General features: G+C 38.2%; 1 protein-coding gene across 1 annotated transcript in view; it reads right to left on the minus strand.

Annotated features, from left to right (window-relative positions):
* The window catches only part of TEX11 (testis expressed 11), a 285,049-nt gene that overhangs the window by 198,937 nt on the left and 68,404 nt on the right, over nt 1-17,708 (minus strand). The gene's annotated exons all lie outside the window — the stretch shown is intronic.

Genomic DNA, 17,708 nt, shown 5'->3' on the forward strand with positions numbered 1-17,708 from the left:
ACAATAAAAAAAAATTAAAAAATTTAAAAAAGAACAATGCAAGGATGTTCCTCTCACCACTCCTTTGCAACATCATACCAGAAATCCTTGCTAGTGCAATAAAGCAAATTGGACATAAAAGGTACACAGCCCTGGCTAGTGGTGATCAGAAGTTAGAGCGCCATCCCATGCACTGAAGGGTCTTGGGTTCAATTCCGGTCAGGGCACATATCCAGATTGCAGGTTTAATCCCCAATCAGGGAGGTGTGCAGGAACCAACCAACTGATGTTTCTCTCTCACATCAATGTTTCTCTCTCTTTCTCTCTCCCTTCCTCTTTCTCTAGAATCAGGGGTGGGGAGGAGGAACATGTCCTCGGGAGAGTATTAAAAAATACACAAATTGGGAAGGAAGACATAAAACTGCCTTTCTCCACAGATGACACAAAGTTATGTCCATACAAAAACCTATACATGGATATTTATAGCAGTTTTATTTATAATTTCCACAAATTAAAAGAAACCAAGATGTCCTTCAATAGGCAAATGGAGAAAAATATACTATGGTATATCCACACAATAAAATATTACTCAGCACAAAAAATGTGATATCAAGCCAAGAAAACACATGGAGAAACCTTAAATGCATATTACTGAATGGAAGAAGCAAATCTGAAACCACTATATATTTTATGATTTCAACCATATGATATTCCATAAAAGGCAAAAGTATGAATACTGAGGTCAGCTGTGGACTTCAATACCCCACTTTCAATAATAGAATAACTAGGCAGAGCTTCAAAAAGGATATAGAAAACTTAAACAATACTATTAATATAAACCTACTAACCTAGCGAACATCTATACCCCACTCTACCCAAAATGAGAGACTTATACATTATTCTCAAGTGTACATAAAACATCACCCAGGATACAACATACTCTAGGCTTTTAAAACCCTCAGCAGATTTAAGAGGATTGAAATCATACAAAATATATTCTCCACATATTTGGAATTAAGTTCAAAATAAAAAAGAAAAGGAAGGTATGTGGAAAGTTAAACAACACAGTCCTAAATAACCAGTAGGTCAAAAAATAAAACACGGGGAATTGGTAAGATATGTACACATATAATACCTTAATTTAAAAAATGAAAAAAATAAATAAATAAAATAAAAATCTAAAAAATAATAATAAAAATAAATAAATTAAACACAAGAGACATTAGAAAATACCTTGTGCTGAATGAAAAGGAAAACACATTTTACCAAAACTATGGGATGGAACTAAAGCAATGGCTTGGGGAAAATTTATAACTATAAAAATCAACATCAGTAAAGAACAAAGATAGCAACCTTTCATCTTAGGAAATTAAAAAAGAACTAGCAAACTAAACATAAAGCAAGCATAGAGGGGGGAAAGTTATAAAGGTTACAGTGGAAATTAATGATAGGTAACTGAAAAACTATAGAGAAAAATCAAGAAAACCAAAATTTAGTGTTTTGAAAAAATCCAACAAATTGATGGACCTTTAGCTAGACTGATCAAGAAAAGAAGACTCAAATTACTAAAATCAAGAATCAAAGAGGGAACATCACTACTGACATTTAGAAAAAGACTATTCCTAAAAGACTGGAAAACTAGTGCCATAGCACTTGTATAAATATTTTAATCTCTCTAAATTTCTATTTCCTTATCTGTACAAAAGGAAGTAGATGTATATCAGTCATTTTCATACTATAAACAGGAGAATCCTTTTTCAAGCAAAATCTTATAAGGACATACTACATAGAAAATTGATTATACCTAACTTCTCTCTAGCGAGATAGGGATCTTAGAGAATTGTGGATAAGTATCCTCTACCTCTTAAAGGAGATTCTGAATCTCCTCTGACAGAAACCTAGGGTACCATAGAACATAGTTTCTAAATTAATGAACTAGATTATCTATAAGGATTCTTGTAGCTCTAAAGTATTATTTATAGTAAATTGTCTTCTTATTAAAATTGCTATTATACAATTAATTATATTTCCACAAGATGGTGCTAATACATTCAATTTCCCATTAAAACAGGTGTATATAACCATCTTATAGTTAACTAGAGGCCCAGTGCATGAAATTCGTGCATGGGTAGGGTCCCTAGGCCTGGCTGGCGATCAGGGCCAATCTGCAGGGTAACTGTGGGGTGATCAGGGCCCCCTGCTCACACCCACTTTGGCCAGCCTATCTCCACCTGCTCACTGGCCCCACTCCTGCAGAAACCACTGGTCACCTCCTTCTGTGGGGCAACTTGCAGGGTGATTGGGGGACCCCTGCTCACACCCACCTTGGCTGGCTTGGGGCCTGCAGGCTGGGGGCAACTTCTGAATTAAGTGTCTGCCCCCTGGTGTAAAGTGTGTGTCATAGTGATGGTTGTTTCACTGGTTGTTCTGCTGTTCAGTCGATTTGCATATTAGACTTTTATTATATAGGATGATTTTTTCAGAGTCTATGATTATATAATACACTTAATTTTTCAAAGTACAATTATGTTACTTATGTTATCTTCAGTACAATCCTGTGATACTGATAATGTACCCATTTTTCAGATTAAGACATCCCAGAACGTGCTAGTAGTTGAGTGACACAAAGTCACCTAGTTGACTAGTAACATATTTTTCTATTGCTAGCTCTGTAATCTTCCCCTAAATCTCACTGCCTCACTATGGATAATACTGTAGAAATCTTAAGGGAACAGAAGCAAAATAAAGGAATGAACATTAAGTAGCATTAAAACAGATACAAACGGTCCTTGGTCCCATATATTGAGCAATTAATATTTGTGCATATAACTACACTTATATTTACTTTGTTATTTATTTTACTTCTTATTAGAAGACTTCTGGTGATATACTCAGCATATTCTTATATAACCTAGTATAGGTTAAGTATTGATAATTTTTTAAATCTCATAAACATTCTCTATTCTAAACATAATAGCTATTTTTAAATCCAGCATGAAAATTACACAATCTGGATTCATTAATTCTAAGTGCTATGAAATTTAGAAAACAAAAAAACATAATTTTTGCTGAATTCTCCTTTTGATTCCATGATATAAAAAGATTATAGAAACAGGAAAGAAATATACTTCTCTTCCCATTTGAGGATACTACATCCAGAGTAAAAATTATTCCCAACTAATAGAAAGCAATTCACATTAGCTACCAACTGAGACAGGTTTTAATTAGTTTTAGAAAAATTAAAAATAATGTTAGAAAGGGGGCTCAAAAATTACTCTTCCTGTAACAGACTACCAGCCAACCCAACTTTTTATTCACATCCAGAAAATCTAGCCACACTATGTTTGGGCTAGTGTGTGTGTGTGTGTGTGTGTGTGTGTGTGTGTGTGTGTTAAGGTAATATGAACTGTATCCCTGGTCTCATAAGAAGGCAGAAGAAATCATGTATTCTTTGGAACCTGAGGAAAGAAAGGCAGCACAGAACTCTCACACAAGGGGTTAAGAAATACTCATTTTTTAAAAAACTATAAAGGACTCTACTCTTCAGAAATTTATAACCACTCAGTCTCTGACATGTTGCTTAAAGAAGTAGGATCATTTCTTTCTTTTTTATTTTAATATATTTTTTTGTTTTTTACAGAGAGGAAGAGAGAGGGATAGAGAGTTAGAAACATCGATGAGAGAGAAACATTGATCAGCTGCCTCTTGCACACCCTCCACTGGGGATGTGCCCACAACCAAGGTACATGCCCTTGACCGGAATCAAACCCGGGACCCTTGAGTCCACAAGCCAACGCTCTATCCACTGAGCCAAACCGGTTTTGGCAAGAAGTAGGATCATTTCAATTTCATTTATTATGATCAATGTTAGATTATTTTTTACAGAACACCTCCAGGGTTTTATCCAATTCTCCAGGATTTTGTCCAATTCAAGGATCTTCTGTCATTTTCCCAATTTTGCTAATTGTTACTAACATACAAAAGATTACTGTAGAGGGCCACCTGGGAAGGCGCATGGGCATTTTCCCATAAATTGTCAGCTGAGTCAGAGACAACTAGCAGAGCAAAGGCTCGAATACACATTCCCCAAGATGGCGAAAAATGTAATCAGTTTGGTCTTCATCAAGCCCATATGTCTGCAGGGGCAGGTCTAGATATGTAAATCCAGTCAAGCAACAGGAATGCTAGGTCCTACTTAAGAATGCAAATAAGCTCCTTTGATCCTAAGTTTTGGTGTTATTTCCTGGTATTGGGGGTATAAAATAAATGTGCTAGGAGGGGTCATTATCGTCATAGTCTTCCTGCCTCTCCAGCAGACAGAATGGTGGCCTACCCAAGTCCCAGCTTTAAATCTATCTCTGTGTCTTCTCTCTTTATTTTTATTATTTCTCAATCCCTGGCCGCCTCCACTTAGAACCGGTTCGTTCATCTCTCTTTCCGTGTGGGGCGGGGAAAAGGGAGATCCCCGCCATGTCTGGCCCCTGCCGCATCAGGCCCCTGCAGATTGCAAATTCAAAACTTTTCCTATGTATACTCTTTGGCTTGGTTTTGTACCATTAACTTTATTTCCAGTCCATGTTGAAAAAAATCTTCAACTCCTTAAATCCCTCAAATATTGGGTCGGCAACTAAGTAATTGCGGATTTTTTAAAGAAAATCAAAGACAATTTTTTTATGGAACTAAACAACTTTATTCTGTAATGTATTGCCCATTTTGATCAATGACCTTTTGCCATCTTTCAGGCAGCATCATAATCCCACGTTCAAAAAACTTCTGGTTTTTATTAGCAAAAAACTGAATCAGGTACGATTTGACATCATCATCATTATTGAAATTTTTACCATTCAAGGAGTTTTGTAAAGATCGAAACAAAAAGTAATCAGATGGTGCAAGGTCAGGACTATATGGTGGATGTGGCAAAACATCCCAACCAAGCTCCATTAATTTTTGCCGAGTGACCAAAGATGTGTGTGGCCTTGCATTGTCATGATGGAATACAACACCTTTTCGATTTGTCAATTTGGGCCACTTTTCTTTAACTGCATTGTTTAATTTCGTTAGTTGTTCAATGTAGACATCAGAATTGATCGTTCGGTTGGGTGGTAAGAGTTCAAAGTAGACAATTCCTTTGTAATCCCACCAAACTGATAACAAAACCTTCTTTTGATGAATATCAGCTTTTGATGTTGTTTGAGTTGGTTCACCTGGCCTGCTCCACAATCTTTTCCACTTGATATTGTTGTAAACAACCCATTTTTCATCGCCAGTTATCAGTCGTTTTAAAAATGGATCATTTTCCTTATGTTTCTTTAGCAAATCGCAGCTGCTAATGCGTTGCGTTAACTGTGATTCTTTCAGTTCGTGAGGAACCCATGTATCGAGTTTTTGAACATAGCCAAGTTGTTTTAAGTGATTTTCAATGCATGTATGTGATACATAAAGCTTCTCTGCAATCTCACGTGTTATACTGTGACAGTCCGAATTGATTATTGCTTTGATTAGGGCGTCATCAACTTCAACTGGACGACCAGAGCGTTTTTCATCTTTGAGTGAAAAATCACCAGAACGAAATTTGGCAAACCAATTTTGACACTGCCGTTCTTTTAAGGCTTCGTCACCATAAACAGCACATAATTTTTTATGAGCTTGGGATACGTTTTTCCCTTTGTGGAAATAAAAAAGCAAAATATGACAAAAATGTTTCTTTTGATTTTCCATTTTTCAACGAACGCCAAACAAAAACTACAAAACAGATCAAAAAACTTTTTTTACTGATTAACAGCTGAATAGCCAACTATCAAATAACAAAATGTGTTTTACATTTGTACTACGTCTGCAAACCTAAAAATTCAACTGAAGCCATATATGTGTGAAACCCGCAATTACTTAGCTGCCGACCCAATACATTGCAAGGATTCTCATGTTTTGCTTGTCATTTATTTAATACATTAAAAGAGCTTTTAAAATTGGTTTTGAAAAAAATAATATAAAATGTTACTACTGAGCATTTGTGAGTGTGGGATTATGAGGGACTTTTTCTTTCCATATAATGTATTTTTATGATATTTAATTTTTTTTAAATAGCACATGTAATTTACTTAAGTAGCATAGAAATTTTAAACATTATTTTTATTATAACCATGGGTATTGCCCTTTCATTTTCAATATTCTCCCCTAAATTTAATTTGCCATAATTAGAAAATAGGTCTTCTTACAGTAAAAAGAAAAAAGTGAACCTTCTAAGTACTTATCAGCCAGTATTTCCAAGGAATGAATTACAAAGAACTACTAGAAAAATTTTAAAAATCATCCATGATTAAGATTATTACTAAGGGAGGAGATTTAAAATGGTGGCAGAGTAAGTACAATAGATGCTGCACAAACACATTCCCAGAACCAAACTGGAATTACAACCAAAAAAAAAAAAAAAAAAAAAAAAAAAAATCCTGGATAATAAACTGAAGACTAGCTGGTGAGAACCCTGATAACCAAGGATGGAAAGTGGAGACTGCATAGAGACTATAGGAAGAGTGGAGGTGCAAAAGGGCTGGCAGGGTTCTGACAGACAGCAGCTGAAGTTCTGAAGACATATCTCAAGCTGAGGGGAGTTGCAACTGAGAACTCTAGGATCTAAACCTGAATCAGGGCCCCAGGAGAAAGCATCAGAACTGAGAAAGGTACACACATAACATCTGACTGTGAAAAACAGCAGGGTTGTGTCTGCCAGTTAGAGACAGCTAGAAATGCAGGTACCCTCTTAAAGGGACAATGTACAAAATTGCCTATGCATCCACTCACCTGGTGCTCTGGCAGAGGGAGGGCAGAGTGGACTGGAGATGTGTGAGAAAAATCTAGAGTTGGGGCTCTGGGGTTAGAGCTTGGAAGTCATTCCCTCATGCTGCAGAGGACAACTTTCTCAAGCAGACCTTTGCTATCCAGGCAGTATTTGCCTGGGGGGAAGGCAGTTGCCCCACCCTGTTAGAGAACTCCTTACCCCACACTGTGGAGTTTTTGAGGCCCATTAAGAGAATGATTTGGAGAAATTATTTAACACAAAAAAAATGTGATAATTTGCTTTTTGAATGCTCTCTAAAGGGAATGTTCCTTTTGCAATGGTTTAATTTGGTTCAAAGTATTTTAAGGTTGTTTGTAACCAAGCTGGATGTGAAACTTTTGGTGCCTAAAAAATACAGCTTGAATATTATTATCAACTAGAGGCCCAGTGCACAAAATTCATGCATTGCAGGGGGGATGTCCCTCAGCCCGATCTGTGCCCTCTCGCAATCCAGGACCCCTCAGGTAGGGTCCCTAGGCCTGTCCAGCGATCAGGGCCTTCCCCTGGCTCCCAGCAGCTGGCCCCACCCACACCTCACACCACTGTCACTGCTTACCATTTGTGCAGCACTGCACCCCCTCCCCACTGGTCGCCTCCCTCTGTAGGTGACAGATGTGGGGTATGATCGTTTGGTTGGCCTGGGCCTCCCTCTGTGGGGCAATCACTGGCCAGTTGGTGACATGCCTAGGTGACTCACAGTGTTGCTGGCTGGTGGTCTGGGCCTCCCTCTGTGAAGTGATCAATTGTGAGGCCCCCAAATCGATCGCCCCACAAAAGAGACCCCGCCCACCCACTGCTAGCTGGGTGGCCTGGGCCTCCCTCTGTGGCCACTGGCCGGGTGGCCTCAGCCTCCCTCTGCGGGGCAATAGTGGAGCAATGGTGGGGGCCCCCGACCAATCGCATCGCACCCACCTTTGCAGGCCTGGCACCAGTGCATGTTATAGCATGCCTTCCAGACAGTCATTCTGCTATTTGGTCATTCGGTCAATTTGCATATTATACTTTTATTATAATAGACCAGTGGCCCAGTACATGAAGTTCGTGCACGAGGGGTGAGGGGTGTATCCCTCAGCCCAGCCTGCATCCTCTCTAATCTGGAACTCCTAGAGGAATGTCTGGTGGGATCGGGCCTAAACGGGCAGTCGGACATCTCTCTCACAATCCAGGACTGCTGGATCCCAACTGCTCACCTGCCTGCCTGCCTGATTGCCCTTAATTGCTTCTGCCTGCTAGCCTGATCACCCCCTAACCACTCCCCTGCCAGCCTGATGATGCCTAACTGCTCCCCTACAGGCCCAATTGCCCTTAACTGCCCTCCCCTGCTAACCTGCTCACCCTTAACTGCTCCCCTGCAGGCCCAATTGCCCCTAACTGCCCCCCCCCCACTACAAGCCTGGTCACCCCCAGCTTCCCTCGCTTGTCAGCCTCGTCGCCCTAACTGCCCTCCCCTGCCACTCCAATTGCCCCTAACTACCCTCCCCTGCCTGCCTAGTCACCCCTAATTGCCCTCACCTGCTGGCCTGGTCGCCCCTAACTGTCCTCCCTTGCAGACATGGTCTCTCCCAACTGCCCTCCCCTGCTGGCCATCTTGTGTGCTGGAGTGATGGTCAATTTGCATATTACCTCTTTATTATATAGGATGACAGTGTTAAGAATAAAAAAGAACTTCTGAATGGTAAATTATTGATTTATAGAATGTTATATGGTTAAAACCAGAAAGCACATCAGACATTATTCATAATGTAGTTCCAGCATCCTCAGCTCTTAAAAAACAGAGGTCAGTGAAAAAATGATATCAATATGTTCAGTTTGTTGTTAAAAAGAAATCAACTGACATTCATAAAACTATAGGAGGCTGTATATTAGATTAAAAAAATAAGCTGTGTCCTTTTTTAATATGTGGAAAGGAAATTATATTGTTCCTCTGAGTGTAATTATGGATTTAAGTGAAAAGAAGGTGGTGCTATTTGAAAGTAACTTCATTTTTGGTGTGTGTGGTATCTTGCTATCCCAACCTATTTAAGTTTATAATATTAGTGAGAGTTGGTGACATGCCTAGGTGACTCTCAAGAAATACTGAAAAGTATTTTTAATTACTTGTGAGGGAAAAATGACCCTCTTGGTGTCTTTAGGCCTTGGTGTGGAATGCAAGTGCTTGTGGGGTATATATACCCATTGTCTAAGACTGTGGAAGGGGAATCTAAAAGAGTACCTACCTTCTCCCAAAAAAGAAAATGTCACCCGTAGGGAAAACTAACAGGGTCAGGGTCTGTGGAGAGCTTGGTAATTAGCACAGGATTGATTCTGAATATGCATATAAAGGAAAGCCAACCTCATTTCAGAATGGGAGGGGGGGGGAAATAAGCATAAGCAGTTATTTGTCTATATATCTGATTATCATTAAGTCTTATCATTTTCATTCTCTGTTAAATACCCTAAAACTGCATCTCCATGGAATGAACAGTGTTATTGCACTTAGATCTGTCAGAAGTCAAGAACCATGGCAGCCCTCAGTGGTCTTTGATCTCAGTAGTTCATTCAGACAGTAGCTATAGATGAATGTGTTTATGTGCCTGTGTTGGAGAGTTGAAAGGGAAAATAAATCAGAGTGTAAGGAGGACACTTTAACCACTTGGAGTGGAAGTTTCATCATTTTCCTGACCACTACCAGTCAGCCTGGTCCAGGAGGATTAGTGACCAGGTCTTTTGGGAAAATGTTAGCTCCTCTCTAGGAAATGCCTTAAAGAAGGAGTTTATTTTCTGATGAAAGGCTGTCTGAAAATACCCTCCTCAAGTTACTTGCTTAACTACATATAGATTCAAGTATGTCAACATTCTATTTTGTATATCAAACAAATGCTATATAATGGGGACAGATCTATATTATTCTGTGTAAATGTGTAAAAATTAAAACCAGTGACTCCTGTTTAAAAATAAAAATTGTAGTTTTTTATTCATGCTGAATAATTATCTCTAGTAAAAATAAATAAATAAATAAATAAATAAATAAATAAAGTCTTTTTACCTATCCAGTGAAATGTCAGACTATAAAATCTTGTGTAGAAATGCTTAACTTTTATTTTTCATTAAAATTTGTGGTTCTGGTATTACCAAACCACACACTTGTACAGAATTGGCAGTAAATGTTATAGCCATTTATAGCAATGCCAAATATGAAGAAACATAATTTAAAAATCCACTCATAAAAAGAAAGAATGAAAATAACAATTAGCCTCCAGACAAAAGCAATTACCACACCCTGTTGGAAAACTTCTCACCCCACCTGTGGACAACTGCCTAAGGCTATTCAAGACTGACTACAATCAGTCTGTAGGCAGAGACAGGTCTCTGGAGGCTTTGAATCTTTGTCTGATCTAATTAATCAGAAACAGCAATTGGCACTGTCCTGCACTAAAGATCAGGAGGTGCAGCAGATCTACCTAATACACAGTAACAAACCCAAACAGGCACCCAAAATGGGGAAACAAAACAACCCCCAAACAAAAGAACAAGCTAATTCTCCAGAAGAAGAGCCAAATGAAAGGGAAATAAGAAACTTAACAGATATAAAGTTTAGAATAATAATGAAAAAGTCTATTAATACTCTAAGATAGGAGTATTGGTACACCAGCTTTTTTTTCCTTTCCATTTGTTTGGAAATTTTTTTCCATCCTTTCACACTCATCCTGTGTGAGTCTTTTATTCTGAGGCAGGTCTCTTGTAGAAGTCATATAATTGGCTCAATAGCATGAAAAAAGATATAGTAACTATGAAGAAAAAGATAGAATTAATAAAGAACACACTGGAAGAAACAAAGCAGATGAGGTAAAGCCAAGGTTTGGATCAGTGAATTAGAAGACAGAATAGAAAGAAAAAAAATCAGTCAATCAGAGAACCAAAAAGAAAAAAAGAAAAGAAAAACAGGACAGAAGACAGGTGCTATAGAACAACATGAAATGTAACAATATTCACATATCAGGAGGCCAGAAAGAGAAGAAACTGAACAAGGGATAGAGAATATGTATGAAGAAATAAGGGAAGAAAATTTTCCTAACCTGATGAAGGAAAAAGTCACAAAATTTCAGTAGGAACAGAGAGTCCCAAGCAAGAAGAACCCAAATAGGCCCATACCCAGACACATCATAAATAAAATGTCAAAAATTAAAGACAAAGAGAGAAACTTATAGGCAACAAGGAAAAAGCAATTTGTAACCTACAAAGGTGCTCTCTTAAGGCTGACAGCTAAATTCTCTTAGAAACTCTTCAAGCCTAAAAGGAATGTCATGAAAAGCAAGGACTAGAAACCAACATTATTATATCCTGCAAGGCTATCATTCAAAATAGATGGTCAAATAAAGAGCTTCCTAGACCAAATAAATAAGTAAATAAATAAGGCTAAAGGAGTTTTCACCACCAAAACAGTACTGCAAGAACTTCTAAAGGGACAACTGGAATGAGAAGATATAGGGAGAGAAAAAAACATAGGCATATAGAATTAAATTGACAATAAATAAGTATCCTATATAATAAAAGGCTAATATGCAAATCAACCAAATGGTGGAACGACCTGTCATTATGACATGGAGAGCACCGCTCAGCCAAAAGCTGGGCTCACAGCTGGCAAGCGCAGAGGCGGTGGCAGGAGCCTCTCCTGCCTCCGTGGCAGCACTAAGGATGTCCAAGCTGGCCTAAGCCATCAGGTGAACATCCCACAAGGGCTCCTGGACTGCGAGAAGGTGCAGACTGGGATGAGGACCCCCCTCCCCCCCCGCAAGTGCACAAATTTCATGCACTGGGCCTTTAGTCTATAAATAATTACCTTAAATGCAAGTGACTAAATGCTCCAATCAAAAGACATAAGGTAGGTGAATGGAAAGAAAAACATGACCCAATTATATGATGTCTACAAGAGACCCACCTCAGAACAAAAGACTCACACAGGATGAGGTTGAAATAATGGGAAAAAATTTCCATGCAAATAGAATAGGAAAAAAAGTTGGGGTACCAATACTCATATCTGACAAAATAGCCTTCAAAATAAAGGCCATCACAAGCGACAACAAAGGTCACTATATAATACTAAAGGGATCAACCCAACAGGAAGATATAACCCTGGTAAACATATATGCACCCAATATAGGAGCACCAAAATATATAAAAATACTTCTAGAGGACTTTAATGGAAAGACCAACAACAATTCAATCATAGTAGGGGACTTTAACACTACACTTCCTTCACAGGATAGATCTTCCAGACAAAATATTAACAAGGAAACAGTAACTATAAATAAAACACTGGAACAGATAGATTTAATTGGCATTTATAGAACACTAGAGGCCCGGGGCATGAAATTCGTGCATGGGGGTCGGGGGGTGGAGAATGTCCTTCAGCCCAGCCTGCACCCTCTCCAATCTGGAACCCCTTGGGAGCTGTCTGACTGCCGGTTTAGGCCCATTCCCAGAGGGATCATGCCTAAACCAGCAGTCAGACATCCCTCTCATAATCCAGAACTTCTGGTTCCCAACTGCTCGCCTGCCTGCCAGCCTGATCACCCCCTAATCACTCCTCTGCCAGACTGATCGACACCTAACTGTTCCCCTACCAGCCCGATTGCCCCCAACTGCCATCCCTTGCAGGCCTGGTCACACCCCCACAACTGCCTTCCCCTGCAGGCCTGGTCCCCCATAACTGCCCTCCCCTGCAGGTCTGGTTCCCTTCAACTGTCCTCACCAGCAGGCCTGGTCCCCCCCTCCCCAATTTCCCTCCCCTGGTGGCCTGATCACCCACAATAACCCTCCCCTGCTGGCCATCTTATGGCAGCCCTCTTTGACCACATGGGGGCAGCCATATTGTGCAAGGGCATGAGAGTCAATTTGCATATTACCTCTTTATTATATAAAATTTCATGCCAAAGCTGTGGAATATACATTCTTCTCAAGTGCCCATGGATCATTCACAAATATAGTCCACATGTTAGGACACAAAACAAGTCTCTACAAATTCAAAAAGATTGAAATATCAAGCATCTTCTTAGATCACAATGTAATGAAATTAGAAACCAACTGCAGTAAAAACACACAAAAGAAATTCAAATGTTAATAAAAAAAATTCAAATGAATGGAAGCTAAATAGCATATTACGAAACAATGAATGGGTTACCTATTACGTAAAGAAAAACGTTTTTTAAAACTCTGGAACACAGCAAAAGCAGTCCTGGGAGGGAACTTTATAGCACTACAGATCTACTTAAAAATAGCATGAAAAATTAATAATAAATTATGTAACCCTACAAATTAAGCCATTCGAAAGAGAACAACAACAACAAAAAAGCCCAGAGTAAGTGGAAGAAAGGAAATAATAAAGACTAGAGCAGAAATAAATCAGAGAAACAAACCAACAAAAAATACAAAAATAAATAAAACCTAGAGCTGGTTCTTTGAAAAGATAAGGTTGATGAACTATTAGTCAGACTCATCAAGAAAGAGAGAAGACCCAAATAAATAAAATCAGAAAGAAAAGAGGTGAAGAAACAACTGACACCACAAAAATACAAAGAATTATAAGAAAATACTATGAATCTCTATATGCCAACAAGCTGCAGAACGTGGATGAACTGGACAAATTCCTAGAAAAATACAATGTCCCAAAACTGAATCAGGAAGAATTAGAAAATCTTAATAGGCCAATAACAACTGATGAAATAGAAGCCATAATAGAAAAACTCCCAGCAAACAAAAGCCCAAATTTGGATGGCTTCACAGGAGAGTTTTAGCAAACATTCAAAGAAGAATTAACATCTATCCTTCTCAAGCTATTCCTAAAAATCCAAGAGGAGGAAACACTTCCAAGTTCTTCTTTGAGGCATTAGCTTAATTCCAAATAAAGACACGACAAAGGAAGAAAATTATAGGCCATTGTCCTTGATGAACATAGACACTTAAATCCTCAACAAAATAGTAGCAAATCGGATCCAGAAATATATTAAAAAGATCATACAACATGAGCAAGTGAGATTTATTCAGGGATTAAAGGCTGGTACAATGTTCATAAGTCAATAAATGTGATACATCACATAAACAAATTGAAAGATAAAAATCACATGATAATATCAATGCATGCAGAAAAATCATCTGACAAAACCCAACACCCATCCTTATAATTTATATTTAACACCTGTTTTTTATAAAAATTTTCAAAGTGGGAATAGAGAAATCATATCTCAACATAATACAGGCCATATATGACAAACCTGCAGTGAACATTATATGCTATTGGCAAAATCTAGAACAATTTTCCCCTAAGAACAGCAACAAGACAGGGAAGTCCACTTTTACCACTCTATTCAACATAATACTGGAAGTTCTAGCCACAGCGATCAGACAAGAAGAAGAAATAAAACGCACCCAAATTGGAAAGGAGGAAGTAAATTTCTCATTATTCACAGATGACATGATAATGTACATGGAAAACCCTAAACACTCCACACAAAAAAATTATTAGATTAAATAATTGAAACTGGCAATGTACCAGGATACAAAATTAATACCCAAAAACTGATGGCTTTTTTATGCACCAGTAATGAATTCTGAGAAAGAGAGACTAAACAAACAATCCTATTTACCATTGCAACAAAAAGTTAAGAAACTTAGGAATAAACTTAACCAAGGAGGTAAAAGACTTATTCTAGGAAATGACAGAACACTGGAAAAAGAGATAGAGGAAGACATAAACTGATGGAGGAACATACTGTGTTCATGGACTGGTAGAATCAACATCATCAAAATGCCCATACTACCCAAAGAAATCTATTGATTCAATGCACTCCCCATTAAAATACTAACAGCATATTTCACATACCTAGAAAGAACTCTCCAAAAATTCATCTGGAATTTAAAAAGACCCTGAATAGCTGCAGCAATCCTGAGAAAGAACAAAGTAAGTGGGATCTCAATACCACATATCAAGCTGTATTTCAAAGCCACTGTCCTCAAAACAGCCTGGTACTGGCACAAGAACAGACATATAGATCAATAGAATAGAATAGAGAAAACAGAAATCAACCCAAATCACTATGCTCAATATTTGACAAATAAGGCATAAGCATACAATGGAGTCAAGACAGTCTCTTCAATAAATGGTGTTGGGAAAATTGGACAAATACATGCAAAAAAAATAAGACTAGATCACCAATTTACACCATACACAAAATAATCTCAAAATGGATCAAGGACTTAAACATACAATGTGTAAGTTGGTGATCTAGTTTCATTTATTTGCCATGGGAGAACATATTTGCCAAATATCAATGATAAGGGTTTAATCTCTAACATTTACAGTGAACTCATACAATTTAACCAAAAGGAGATAAACAACCCAATGAAAAAATGGGCAACTGATCTAAATAGACACTTTTCGAAAGAAGACAGAAGGAAGGCCAAGAGACATATGAAAACCTGCTCAAAGTCTCTAATTATCACAGAGATGCAAATCAAAACAGCAATGCGGTACCATCTCACACCTGTCAACAAATCAACAATTGACAAGTGCTGGCAAGGATGCAGAGAAAAAGAATCCTCCTGCACTGCTAGTGGAATGCAGACTGGGGCAGCTACTGTGGAGAACAGTATGGAGTTTCCTCAAAAAACTAAAAATGGAACTCCCATTTGACCCAGTAATCCCACTTCTAGGAATATAGCCCAAGAAACTAGAAACACCAATCAGAAAGGATATATGCACCCCTATGTTCATAGCAGCACAATTTACCACAGCTAAGATTTGGAAACAGCCTAATTGCCCATCAGCAGATGAGTGGATTAAAAAACTGTGGTACATCTACACAACGGAATACTATGCTGCAGTAAAAAAGGAGTTCTTCCCATTTGCAACAATGTGGATGGCTATGGAGAACATTATGCTAAGTGAAATAAGCCAGGCAGAGAAAGATAAATATCACATGATCTCACTCATTTAAGGGATATAATGAACAACATAAACCAATGAACAAAAACAGATCCAGAGACAGAGAAACATCAATCAGAATGTCAAACCTCAGGGAAGGTAGGGGCCGGTGGGGGTAAGGGAGAGATATCAACCAAAGACTTATATATACATGCATATTAGCCTAACCAATGGACACAGAAAACAGGCGGTTGAGGGCATGAGGGGGGCCAATAAGGACATATATGTAATACCTTAATCAATTAAAAAAAAAAAAGGTTGTTCCTTTAAAGGAAACCTGTTGTAAAACCTATGCTAAACTAGTTATTTCCTTTGGGATATTTTAAATAATTAAATGTATTAAAATGTTATTTTAATTTTTTTTAAATCAGGTATATTCCACTTGTGTGAAGCATTCTAAATCTAGACAAGTATAACTCTTAAGCCTCCACAACCCTGTTTGTCAGACATGTTTGTTTGTTTTTATACTCATTTGAGGACATGATTTTTATTGGTTTTATAGAGAGGAGGGTAAAATGGGAGGGAGGGAGAAAGGGCAATTGCGGGCAGGGGGGGGGGGAAGGGAGAGAGAGAGAGAGAGAAAGAGAGAGAGAGAGAGAAAGAGAACCATCAATCAGTTGCCTCTTGTAAGCACCCCAAACTGGGCATCAAACCGATAACCTAGGTATGTGCCCTGACAGGAAATCGAACATGCCACCTATCTGTGTACCTGATAACACTCCAACCAACTGAGTGACACTCGCCATGGCAGGCAGGGTTCTTTTTTCCTTTTCCCAACCAGTTTACATTCAATACCATTCCGCATCCAGTTCAGATAGATATCAAAGTGGAAGCATATTTCTTTACAGAATTTGATCAATCTTTGAGCTCTAAAGTCTTTTACATAAATAAGCTATTTGCATAAATATTTTGTTAGAGATATATATATATTTCTATGAGTATTATAATATTAATGGCTAAATTTCCATTTATTTAATTAATGGCAAATATAAATTTCACCAATAGTTACATGGGAATATCTCCAAACAACCAGAACTAACCCTGTACTAAGAAAGAAAATTTTGGTGAATTGATTTGATATATTTTATTTCGTGATCACCTGATATTCAAAGCACCTATATAACATCTCCAGAAAAAAACATATTTTCACATAAAATCATTTAACTAGAAATTATTGAGTATCTACTATGTGTCAATCTGTGCTTGGCCAACACATTCAGTAAAAGATATAGTTTGTGCATATAGTTGCTATATTTTTGTACTATTCCCTTGATGTTTTCCATATTCAACACAACAGTACAAATTTTAGCATCGTACTGAGCATATAGTAAGTGCTAAATATACTGTATTTTCCGGCGTATAAGATGACCGGACGTATAAGACGACCCCCTAATTTTACAGTTAAAACATAGGTTTAGGCCTATATTCGCTGTATAAGACTACCCCCCACTTCCGAGGCAACACCAGTTCTTTTTTTAATAGACGGCCTCTCTGACTCTGGCCAATCTGAGCAGGCTTTTTTTTTTTCGTTTCAAAAGTCGTCTTATACGCCGGGAAATATGGTATATTTACTTGATTGATATTAAAATATCAAAATCATTTAGGACTAATAATTTTAGCTGATTCTATTCTTCCCATCTTTTCCACCCTTATACTGTGGGGTTGGCAGACAGCAATATGACCCAAAGCAAAGAAAAAAATTTCCATAATGTTCATGAATATACAAAGGAGGAATAGAGGAAGAGCATACTCTTGTGTTATATTAAGAATAGAATAGCCCTGGCCGGTTTGGTCAGTGGTTAAAGCATTGGCCTGCAGACTGAAGGGTCTCAGGTTTGATTCCAATCAAGGGCACATCCATCATACCTCAGTTGCAGGCTTGATCTCCAGCTCTGGTCAGAGCACATGCAAGAGGCAACCAGTTGATGTGTCTCT

The sequence above is a fragment of the Pipistrellus kuhlii genome, unplaced genomic scaffold (assembly GCF_014108245.1).
Source record: "Pipistrellus kuhlii isolate mPipKuh1 unplaced genomic scaffold, mPipKuh1.p scaffold_m20_p_40, whole genome shotgun sequence".
In the NCBI taxonomy this organism is placed as follows: Eukaryota; Metazoa; Chordata; class Mammalia; order Chiroptera; family Vespertilionidae; genus Pipistrellus; species Pipistrellus kuhlii.